This window comes from Thunnus thynnus, chromosome 14, assembly GCF_963924715.1.
Source record: "Thunnus thynnus chromosome 14, fThuThy2.1, whole genome shotgun sequence".
Taxonomy (NCBI): domain Eukaryota; kingdom Metazoa; phylum Chordata; class Actinopteri; order Scombriformes; family Scombridae; genus Thunnus; species Thunnus thynnus.
Window position 1 is genome coordinate 18776208 of NC_089530.1, and position 10045 is coordinate 18786252.

Sequence of the window (10045 nt, forward strand, 5' to 3'; positions counted from 1 at the left end):
GTCAGTCTCTTGTAATTTAGTGAATTAACACACATGACATTTTTATCAATCCTAATACAGTTCTGCTCATAAGTTTACATACCCTGGCAGAATCTGCAAGATGTGTACCATTCATAGTGTCTATAGTTGTGACCATAAAACTAAATTTTGGTCTCATTACTCCAAATAACTTTGTTCCAGAAGTTTTGAGGCTTGTCTAGGTGCTGTTTGGCATATTGTAAGCGGGCTGTTTTGTGGCATTGGCACAGTAACGGCTTTTTTCTGGCAACTTGACCACACAGCCCATTTTTGTTCAAGTTCCTCCTTATTGCGCATCTTGAAACAGCCAAATGCAACTTTCAGCTGAAGTTGCATGTGGGTTTTTCTTTGCAATCTGAATGCAATTTTCCTGGCACTTGTGGCTGAAATCTTTGTTGTTCTACCTGACCGTGGCTTGGTATCAACAGAACCCTTAATTTTCCACTTCTTTATCTGAGCTTTAACACTGCTGACATTTTCAAATCTTTGGATCTCTTTTTATATCCTTTTCCTGATTTATAAAGTTCAACTCCCTTTTCTCGCAGTTCCTTGACAGTTCTTTTGCTTTCGCCATGGCTCAGTATCCAGTACAGTCAGAGCAGCCCTGGATGAAATGTGCAGGGTCTCTCAAGAGCTAAGAAACTCATCGACTATTTATACACAGACACTTATTACAATCAAACAAGTCAAAGGTGTGGAAACTTACCCTTCATAGCATTTAGACCTAACCTGTGTGCGTCAACTTGTGTGTTTATTATCAGGCCAAACATTCACGAATATGTAAACTTTTGATCAGGGCCATTTTGGTGATTTCAGTTATCATTATGATTTAAAAAGCGCAAACATAATGATGTGAAAATAAATGGCTTCACCTGACCACTATCCCTGAATAAAACAAAAGCATGATCAGTCATATTTTCCAAAAAATGGCCAATATTTCACAAATTCTACCAGGGTATGTAAACTTATGAGCACAACTGTATTTAATTTATGATTATACACTCATACTATACATGATTTAGCACTCAGTCCTTGACTGGGCTACATTAATAAAGGCTTTTATCCTGATTTATCCTCCTGTTATCTTAAATTTACTAAATTCTTCTATCCTTGGGGTCGAGACTCCATGGGACTGTGGAAAAATATGTGACTCACCATAAAATCTCACTGACTGACCTCAAATTGGAAAGAAAGATCTTTCCAATTTTATGCCCCAGGAAAAACAAACACAATTTCAAACATTTAGAGGGATTTCATTTGTAAAATAGAACATCGTCATCATCAGATCATCACATAACAGTTCTTTATTTACAAAAAAACACCTATAAAAAATAAATTTGAGCATTGCGTCAGGGGTTCTATGCTACTGTAAGTGCTATATAAGCAAATATGTATGTGTATATGTATAAATATGTGAGATAGTAAAAAACAAAGTTATGTAGTCACCAAAATGAGTTTGACAGAATACAAACAGCATAGACAGAATATGAGCAGCATATTATTTTTCCCACAGGCCACAGAAATACCAGAAGGTACAGTCTAGCCTCTACTGTGCACATGATGTGCAGAGACTGTGTGTGTGTGCTCCATGCAGACATATTTCCTGCATTTCACACAGGTGTTGCTGGTCTCGGAGTCATTTCTGTTGGGATAGACCTGGGACCTGCCACGTTTCCTGTCTGCAGTTTGAACCACGGGGGGAGTTGGGGTGTGTGTCTCCGTTTGGATGTCCTTCACAACAGTTGCAGCAGCTGTTGATGCTCTTGGAAGGCACCGTCTTGTCTCGATATGAGGCTTCATCAGCCCATAACCCAGATGCTCCAGGAAAATCCTCCTTCCACTCAGTTTTCCATCGTTCCAGTCCTTGTTTATTTCACAAAGAAGAAGAAAATGACAAGGGGCCAACGGGCAGTCATGCATGAGCAGCTGTATGTGGCTGTGACCTTGTCCAGGTTATCAACCCCTCCCTTTGTCTCGTAGTCTAAGATCATTTGGGGTTTTCTGTCTTCTCTGGTGCTCAGGACAGCATCTTTGTGCATGGTTCTCATCAGCAGGATATTTTTCCCTTTCTTGGGGCAATAGGAAACCACAGCGGTTGTGTTAGTGAAGGCAAACATTGAGGATGTGACCTTGCTGTGCAGAGGGAAGCTCTGGCTTGTTTTTTCTCACTGTCCCCAACATGGTAACCTTCCTTTTCAGCAGTTCTTCACCCAGTGCATACGATGTGAAAAAATACACATATAATGTTATGACCAATCAATCCTTCAGCCATGGCTGAGGTATCATCTTCAATGTTTGCCCTCACTGACAGAGCCACATTAATAGTAGGACTTTTTTTGGTGTCAAAATATATTTATATCCCTCTCACTTAAGGTTTCTAATGTCCAATAAACAACACACACACACAAACTATATAAAAACAGTGCATTCTGAATAATGAAGCAAAACCACATTTTATCGTTAAATATTGATATGTATCTGTCTATATCCTGAGCAGCTACTGAAGCAGTGGTGGGAATTTACCAAGTCAATTTATTTATAAACCAAAGTGGCAACAGGCCTGATATTTGCACCTACACACAACACGCTACTGCTGCATATTCAAACCTCTGCTTTTTTTTCTCTGAACGTTGCATTAAAGTTGAGTGTTCTAAGTAAAGTATGTGGGCTGTATAGTTCAGTATTGTCATCCTTTTTAGATGTAACTACAGCAATGCTTTCATTGTTCTATGTATGTTAGAAAACAGTGGGTAAACCAATTCAACAAAAAAAAATCTGGTGTAGTTTAAAATATTAAAATATCTCTCTGAACACTTTATCTTTAATATCTGAACTGTGTGTTTGAATGGAGAAATAACCATGCAAGTGCCCTTCAGAAGACCGCTCCTATTAATTTTTAACTGGAGCCAATTCTCTATGAGCTCTAGCTCTTGTAAATTTTATTACATGTCTTGCCAACTTCACCAGCTTTATAAATGACAGGGTTATATGGTGAAATTAAGTACTTTTTGAAGCATATGTGTTTTTGTATGTGTGAATCTGTTAATCTGTTGGGAACATTATTGCCTTGCAGTGAGTAGAAAAAAAAAATAGAAAGAGGGTAAAATGAAAGCAAAAGCAGGTCCTGGAGACTTATCAGACATCCTGCGTTTGCTTGAATCATCAGAGTTTTACTTGACGTCTCTCTTAGATGCTTTGTTTTACTGCATCCTCCAGCGCAGCAGGAACTCCAGCCAAGGCAAGAGGAGATAAAACTGATTTCTTCAGTACCAGGCGGCAGTCAGCCGGCAGAAGGGGCCAACTTGTAATGGTCTTTTAATCAGCTGTAGAAAGTGAAAGTCAGGTTAAGGGCAGCAAGTCCTCAGAGGTTCAAGGCTTCCCTGTTTGGGAATTCATACGTGATCTGTACTGTACCACCTCATCTCTGGGTCAGCTCAATGACAGGAAGTGGAAGTCATAAAAACTTCAACAGCGCCATTACCGAGAACAAGACTTGTTGAACATCTTTGCATCATTGTTTTGTGCTACATGCAGAATATTTACATTATGACTAACACCAGCTGTTTCCCTCTGCTAACCTCTGTCTAAATCCTCTGAGCTAAAACACAAAATTACCCAGACGTCAGACAGCTACTGTGCCTGAGAAGGAGGAGAATGCCAAGAGCTTGACAATCCAAATGTTCCCTTCTGTTTGCCTACCGTCTGTCATCATTTTAGCTGTCTTCTCCAGCTGTTACCAGCCATTAGGAAAAAATGTAATCCAAGGGTGTTAAATGTAAGTAAGTATCCTCTTTTCCATATTCATAATTAAATCAGAGTTTCCATTTGGTGTGAATGATTCTACTTTGAATGGGTTTTGTCTTTGCATTTGCCTGAGGGAATACAGTGTGTTCAGATTTTCAGAGAAAGTCAATATTTTCTCTCTTTCAGTCTGGCTTTGCCCTCCGTCATTGATTCCTTCCTTCTATGATGAACAATGTGGTTTTGATAAAGCTGTTTCTATATAGACGTGTCCTGCAACGGTGAAAAAAAATCCTTGTGAAAAAGTGGAAAATTTAAAGTGGCAAAACAATTAAAGTTGCCCAGCTGAGCTACAGTAAGAGCAAGTATGATTTAGCAGACCTAATCTGACTCTTAGGGAAGTATTTGGGTAACTTCCCAGGAAGGGTTTTTACTCAAGAAGTCCGGAAATGGCATGCCAGTGTATGAGCGATGTCTTGGATAAATCTCTACCGATTAAGCTCGTCTAGTCCATCTTTCCATGTTGAAAACTCTCCTCCCTCTTAAATCTTTTGACTTCATGTGTTCTAATTTTTGCTCACGAGCCAACATAGACACGCTGATGTGATTACAAGACCACTGGCACAGGAGTGAAGCAGTGGATGAAAACAGATTTTCCAAAGAAAAGGCTTTAGGGAAAGGAAATGAGTGTAATGTGATTTAATCATGAGTAAAATGAGGGGTGAGAATGAGTGTGTTTCCCATCACTCTTGGAGGAGACTATTCTTGATTCTGATAACACGAAGCCCTTTAGCTTAAAACCGTTTGATCATCTTGGGCCACTGACAGAGACATCATTAGTTAAATCCTCCGGTGAATCCACTGTAAAAAAAGAAAAACAAGCTGTACTTCTGTGATACATTTTGCATGATGTCTTATATAATCAGTGAGGAAAAATGTTGAGAATCCTAAAAATGAATGCTCAAGCTGTATCTGTGTATTGATGTACCTTCTCTAAGCTGAAAACGGTGCACCACTAGTCAAGAGTCCTGCCTCTGTTTAATAGTCTCTTTATCTCTCCTCTCACAAAACACTGCAGCTTTACCAGATGTGTTGTTTCACTGATCTGATGCATTCAAAGGTCAGCTGTGCTAATAACATGGAAGAGGAGAGAGCGCTGTTAATTACAGTCTGTCTCAAAGTCAAAGACCACAGTACTGGAAAAGAGTTCGTCCTTCCTCGCACACACACACACACACACATACTGCTCCAACACAGTCATTAGAGTACATTATCTCGCAACGGTTGCAGAGTGAACTAATGGCAGGGTAATGGGCTAATGAACTCTGTTGCTGATGTTAGATTTGGAAAAGAGATGCGACAGACTGTCTGTCTCCGAGGTCTCGTGTACAGATTGAGAAAAGCACAGTTTCTCAATCAAAAGTTAGGAGACCTATCAATTTACTGATGAAATCCTGACATTTCTACACTGGATGCACTCCAAGGTGAGCTGATTTATATTTTCACCCAGAAACTTGATGGTGAGAAAGGCAGAGGTGGAGGCAGTAGCAGCGTACAGTGAAGGGAATTTCAGCTTTTTTCTTAATGAGCATTGCTTTGCTTCAAGGATCTCCAATAACAGTATAAAGAAGACTTTTTACCTTGTGGAATACTTCTATGACTTTCAGGCCTTTGAAGAAAGTGTCAACTTTCCAGAGACGACAGACAGAAGCTTGCGGTCCCGTGTTGTGTGTTTGGGGGGGTGATCTCATAGAATCCATAATGTATGAGAATGCATGTCTTCAAATATACCTCACACAGGCATAGTTTTCGATGAGGGAGCCACAGAGCCTGGGGTAAAGTAAGCAAGAAAAATTAATTATAAGGTCCTTTTCTCAAAAAGAAATTCTCAGATGCCTCTATTAATGATACTAAAACAGAAAAACAACTGCATAAAATGGTGCTTACAAAAGGTTAAAACAGCAATATTAACCCAATACTACATGCATAAAAAACACAGAATAGTTTAAATGAACATCCGAGGGTAAACACTAAAAGCATAAGAGTCAGGATTCATTTTAAAAGGTGAGTTTCATGGATGATTTTCTAATGTTAAGTGGATGTATTATAGGAAAACACATCGAGCAAACGTGTTTCTAGCTTCCTGGTTTGCTTTTTTGCTTTTTTAGGCATTAGGAAAATTTTACAAATAAAAACCTTCATGGATTAAAAATTAATTATACAAAGTGTGATCATTGATCTTATTTGCAGTTGGAGGCTTCCTGTCAACTGTATATAGATGTGTCTTTTATAATAGTTGTCTTTGGTGGTGCTATAGCGCTAAATGCTAACGTCAGCATGCTACCATGCTCATAATGACATTGCTAACATGGTTATGTTTCAGCCCGTCCTCAAAAGAAAAATTACAGTATAGGTTGAAAATTCAGCCAGCAAAAACAACCTATGGTTACGTTTGAGTGACAGACGCCATCTACTGGCCGTAGTAATTATGACCCATATTCAGAGGTGGCGGGTTGGGTGGGCTAGATAGATAGATAGATGGCAAAAAGTGGACTTAGCTGCAGGAGACTGTTCGCCTCCTGTTTCCAACTGTGAGTGTCATGTTTCCAACTGTAAGTCAGGACAGTTTTTTAAAAACTCTAACTACAATCGTCGTAGTGTTTACTGTTGCCATGACGAAAAAGGTTGCCTAACTTTAAGGAAGTTGTAACTTTAACCCACACCATGTTTCAAATAACCTTTTTAACCCAAACCCTGATCTTTCCCTAACCCTAACCAAGTGGTTTTTGTGCCTAAACCTAACCAGACCTTAACCAAAGCATTGTCACACCATAACACATAATTATTAACAAAATTAAATTATTTAATAGTGATTTGTAACAGTTTTGGAAAGCATCGATTAATTGCATATTAGAAAACGTTCCTATGGGTCGTTATGGAGTGGATGGTTCAACTGATTGAATGTGGTTCTTTAACATGTTTAATGTTTAACATGGTCACCATCTTAATTTAGTGTGGCAGCATGCTAACATTTGCTTATTAGCACTAAAGACAAAGTACATTTGAGGCTGATGCAAGATAATTAATAATAATAGTTAATTTTGTAGGTATTTGTTTCATCAACAAAAATACAGGACAAATTAAAAATTTGACCTGATGATGCCACTATATGAAAAGTTAAGAGAAGTCATTAGGATTCATCCTCTGGGCACCATGTCATTTCATGACAATCAGCCCAATAGTTGTTGAAATATTTGAATCTGGACCAAAGTGGTGGACCATTGTCATTCCTTGCGTAGCTGAAAAACCCCCCAATATTGTTGATATGTGAAAAAGCAATAACATAATTAAATGGCGTGTATGAATATGAATAAACATGAACATAGGTAAACCACATCTGATACATTTAAATTGATCAAAACTAATTTCTCTGTGGGGAAATCTATCTGTTAGACTCCATTCATACACACACAGCTTGTGCATCTCTGTGAAATGGGAATAAATCACAATCAATTTAACAGGAATTAACAGCAATTAGACTTGCAGTCTCATGCATATGGATATGCTCTGAAGGGGAGGCAATTTATTCAAATTAGACTTTATCTTCAGAGAGCAGCGTCAGTTTCCCAGGGCAGGCTCTTTCACTTGTCAGAAATGAACCATCTCACCTCTTTAAAGTTGCAACCGGTGGGAGCTCCAGAGATGAACATCATGGCAGCCCTCAACATTTCATTTCATTTCAACATTCCTCTCAGTTTTTTTTGTTTTTTTGTTTATTCCCTGCAAGAAACAGATGTCATGACAAATGGCGAGGGAGTTGGCTCTCGACAACAGAATTAATTTCCTTCCTGTAAAGAGGAGGAAACACATCAGTGTCAGCTCTTTGAGAATACTCTATCTTGTGTACAGTGAAATGATTTCATTCATCACCACACTGTTCTTACAGTTTTCAAGGCATCTGTCACATTGTCAGACTCTTCAATGCTGGTTAAAAACTGCAACTGGCAATGCTCTTTGAATTTTTGGACATGTTTTGTTGCTTGGTAGTGTTTTGTTTTTGTTTTTTTTAATTTAATGACAAATGCTGACAGTGTGATGTCACACTTTGACATCACCAACAGGTAAAAATAGATGAGCCAGGTTGAGGGATAATTACAGCACCAAAATAATTCATTGCAAAAGCTCTAACTCCTGAGATAGCCTATATCTGGAACATTTCTGATGAATTTAAGGGAATCTTTCCACATTTTTCCCTCCGAAATTTGACATGACAAAGTATAAACAGCAAAACATTCCCACAGCTTTTTTTTTAAATGAATAAATGTGGTGACTATTTTATGCACAAAATGATGAATGTGTGAACCTGCAGTTCAACAGAGTGCCTAGTTTCATCATTAGGCCTAATGTGCAATTGTGAAACATCCACACAGACTCCCACTCATACCGATTGAGTAAACTAATGAAGAGGAAAAAAAAGTCTATTTGTCAAGAAGAACATTATGATCTCACTCTAAGATTGGGGGTAATCCCCTGTCATGACCACATGACAGCTGCTCCGGAAAACAATAAATATGGTATAAGTATTGCACAACCAAGACATGTCCCTGTTTGCACAATATTGCGTACAAAAATATCACCATTTTATCAGTAAACTATGAGAACAGATTGTCCTCAAGAATTAGATAACACAAAAAAGCAGGTGTAATGATACATCTAAGCTACAAAGCCTCTACTCTTCAAATCTCTCACGGCAGTGTTTGGCTTCAATACCGTTTGATCTTTGTTTCAAAGTTTAGAAGTGGTGAGCACCCAAACATATTAAACAATAATACGGTGGATTATTTCAAGGCTGGTGTGCTACTATATGTATACAAAAAGCCCGGTCTGTCTGTGAAAATGAATCCACTGTGATGCAGCCAAATTAAATAAAACGGGCCATTTAGAGCAAATGGTGTGCATGTTATGGTATGTTACTGATTTCTGCGGGGCTGCATGAGGACACTGGGCCTTTGTGCATTGAAATTTGGTTTTATAACTTCAGAGATGAAAAGTAGCTTTAATCATCAGGGCTTGTCTAACAATAAAAATCAATATGTGCCATAATACCTACAGTATATATAACAGAGGGGTTCTCTGGATCTCTTAAGTGTTGAATTGAATTGATCTCTATGGTGTTGAATTGTTGTAAATTGTGGTTGTATCAACTGCAATGTGAGTTATGAATCACAAATCTGTGCCCACACCATGAAACAGTATGATTTGAGCATCAGTGGTTTCACAAGTAATTAACATGAGTGTTTGCTTGTTGTCATTTTGTTTTATTAGAAGCTCAGTTATTGTTTTTCTCAAAACAAATTTGCAGCGCTGAAATTCATCTTACAAAACAGGGGATGGACATACAGAAAAAGTGAGTGACAAGAGTTAAATAGTGTAAGTAAAAACAGTATCTTGTGAGCTTTCTTTACTTAAAGTCCCCTCTCCATTCAAAAACTGTGTTTTTCTTCTTGTTTCTACAGTTGGATGTTTGAGCTTCACTGTGCAGAGTTTGACACTTGAAGGCTGTTTTTTTTTTTTACATCCATCTGCTGAAAGTGGAAAGTTTCACATTAAAAATCTGATTTTAAAGGTAGGCCTACGAGCATTTGTGACATCACAACTAGTTTGAAGGCCACGTCCTGGTCTGATATTTATCTTACACAAGTGTGATGTTGAAACTTGAAGCCTCTATGTGCTAATACACTGAAAACGGACTTGACAGTAAAGCAGGAGACATCTTGTGTCCAGCAGTTAAACTTCTGAAATGAAAAATATTTGGTAGTTATAACTTTTACTGTGGAAAAACCATATGAGAAACACAACCTTGTTCCAAGCAGAGTCTTAATACATGTCTGGAGGGGATCTTTAACTTTAAATAATCAACAGTTCTGGCTTGTTAACCAGCTAATGTTACCCTTTTCACTAAAATTTTCTTGTTGAATATTGCTATTAAACGCAATATGGTGGTAATAAATGTCATTCAGCATAATTACTTCTAACAACTTGGTGTGGTGTGAACATTAACATATTTATTGTGAAATTGTGCCCCCTCCCCCTTGACTGCATGACCCACCCTGGTACATACAGCAAATGCATCTCATACCACAGATTGTGATTCAGGGACAACTGTATGTACGGACTGTTGGTTATGTTCCAGCATTTCCCTAATTAGGACAACTTTTAATGAACTGACGTTGACGCATTCTCTATTTCTAATCCTCCACACAGTGAGGAGAATCCCTTGGGATGT

At 38.3% G+C, this 10045-nt stretch overlaps 1 long non-coding RNA gene across 1 annotated transcript; it reads right to left on the minus strand.

Moving 5' to 3' along the window:
* Nucleotides 1–1276: 1276 nt before the first annotated feature.
* On the minus strand, nt 1277–10033 carry LOC137197171 (uncharacterized). The gene is made up of 4 exons (XR_010931362.1): nt 7428–10033; nt 5400–5589; nt 4748–4889; nt 1277–4620 (listed from the first exon to the last, which is right to left on the minus strand). It is a non-coding gene; the product is annotated as an uncharacterized lncRNA (long non-coding RNA).
* Nucleotides 10034–10045: the final 12 nt, after the last annotated feature.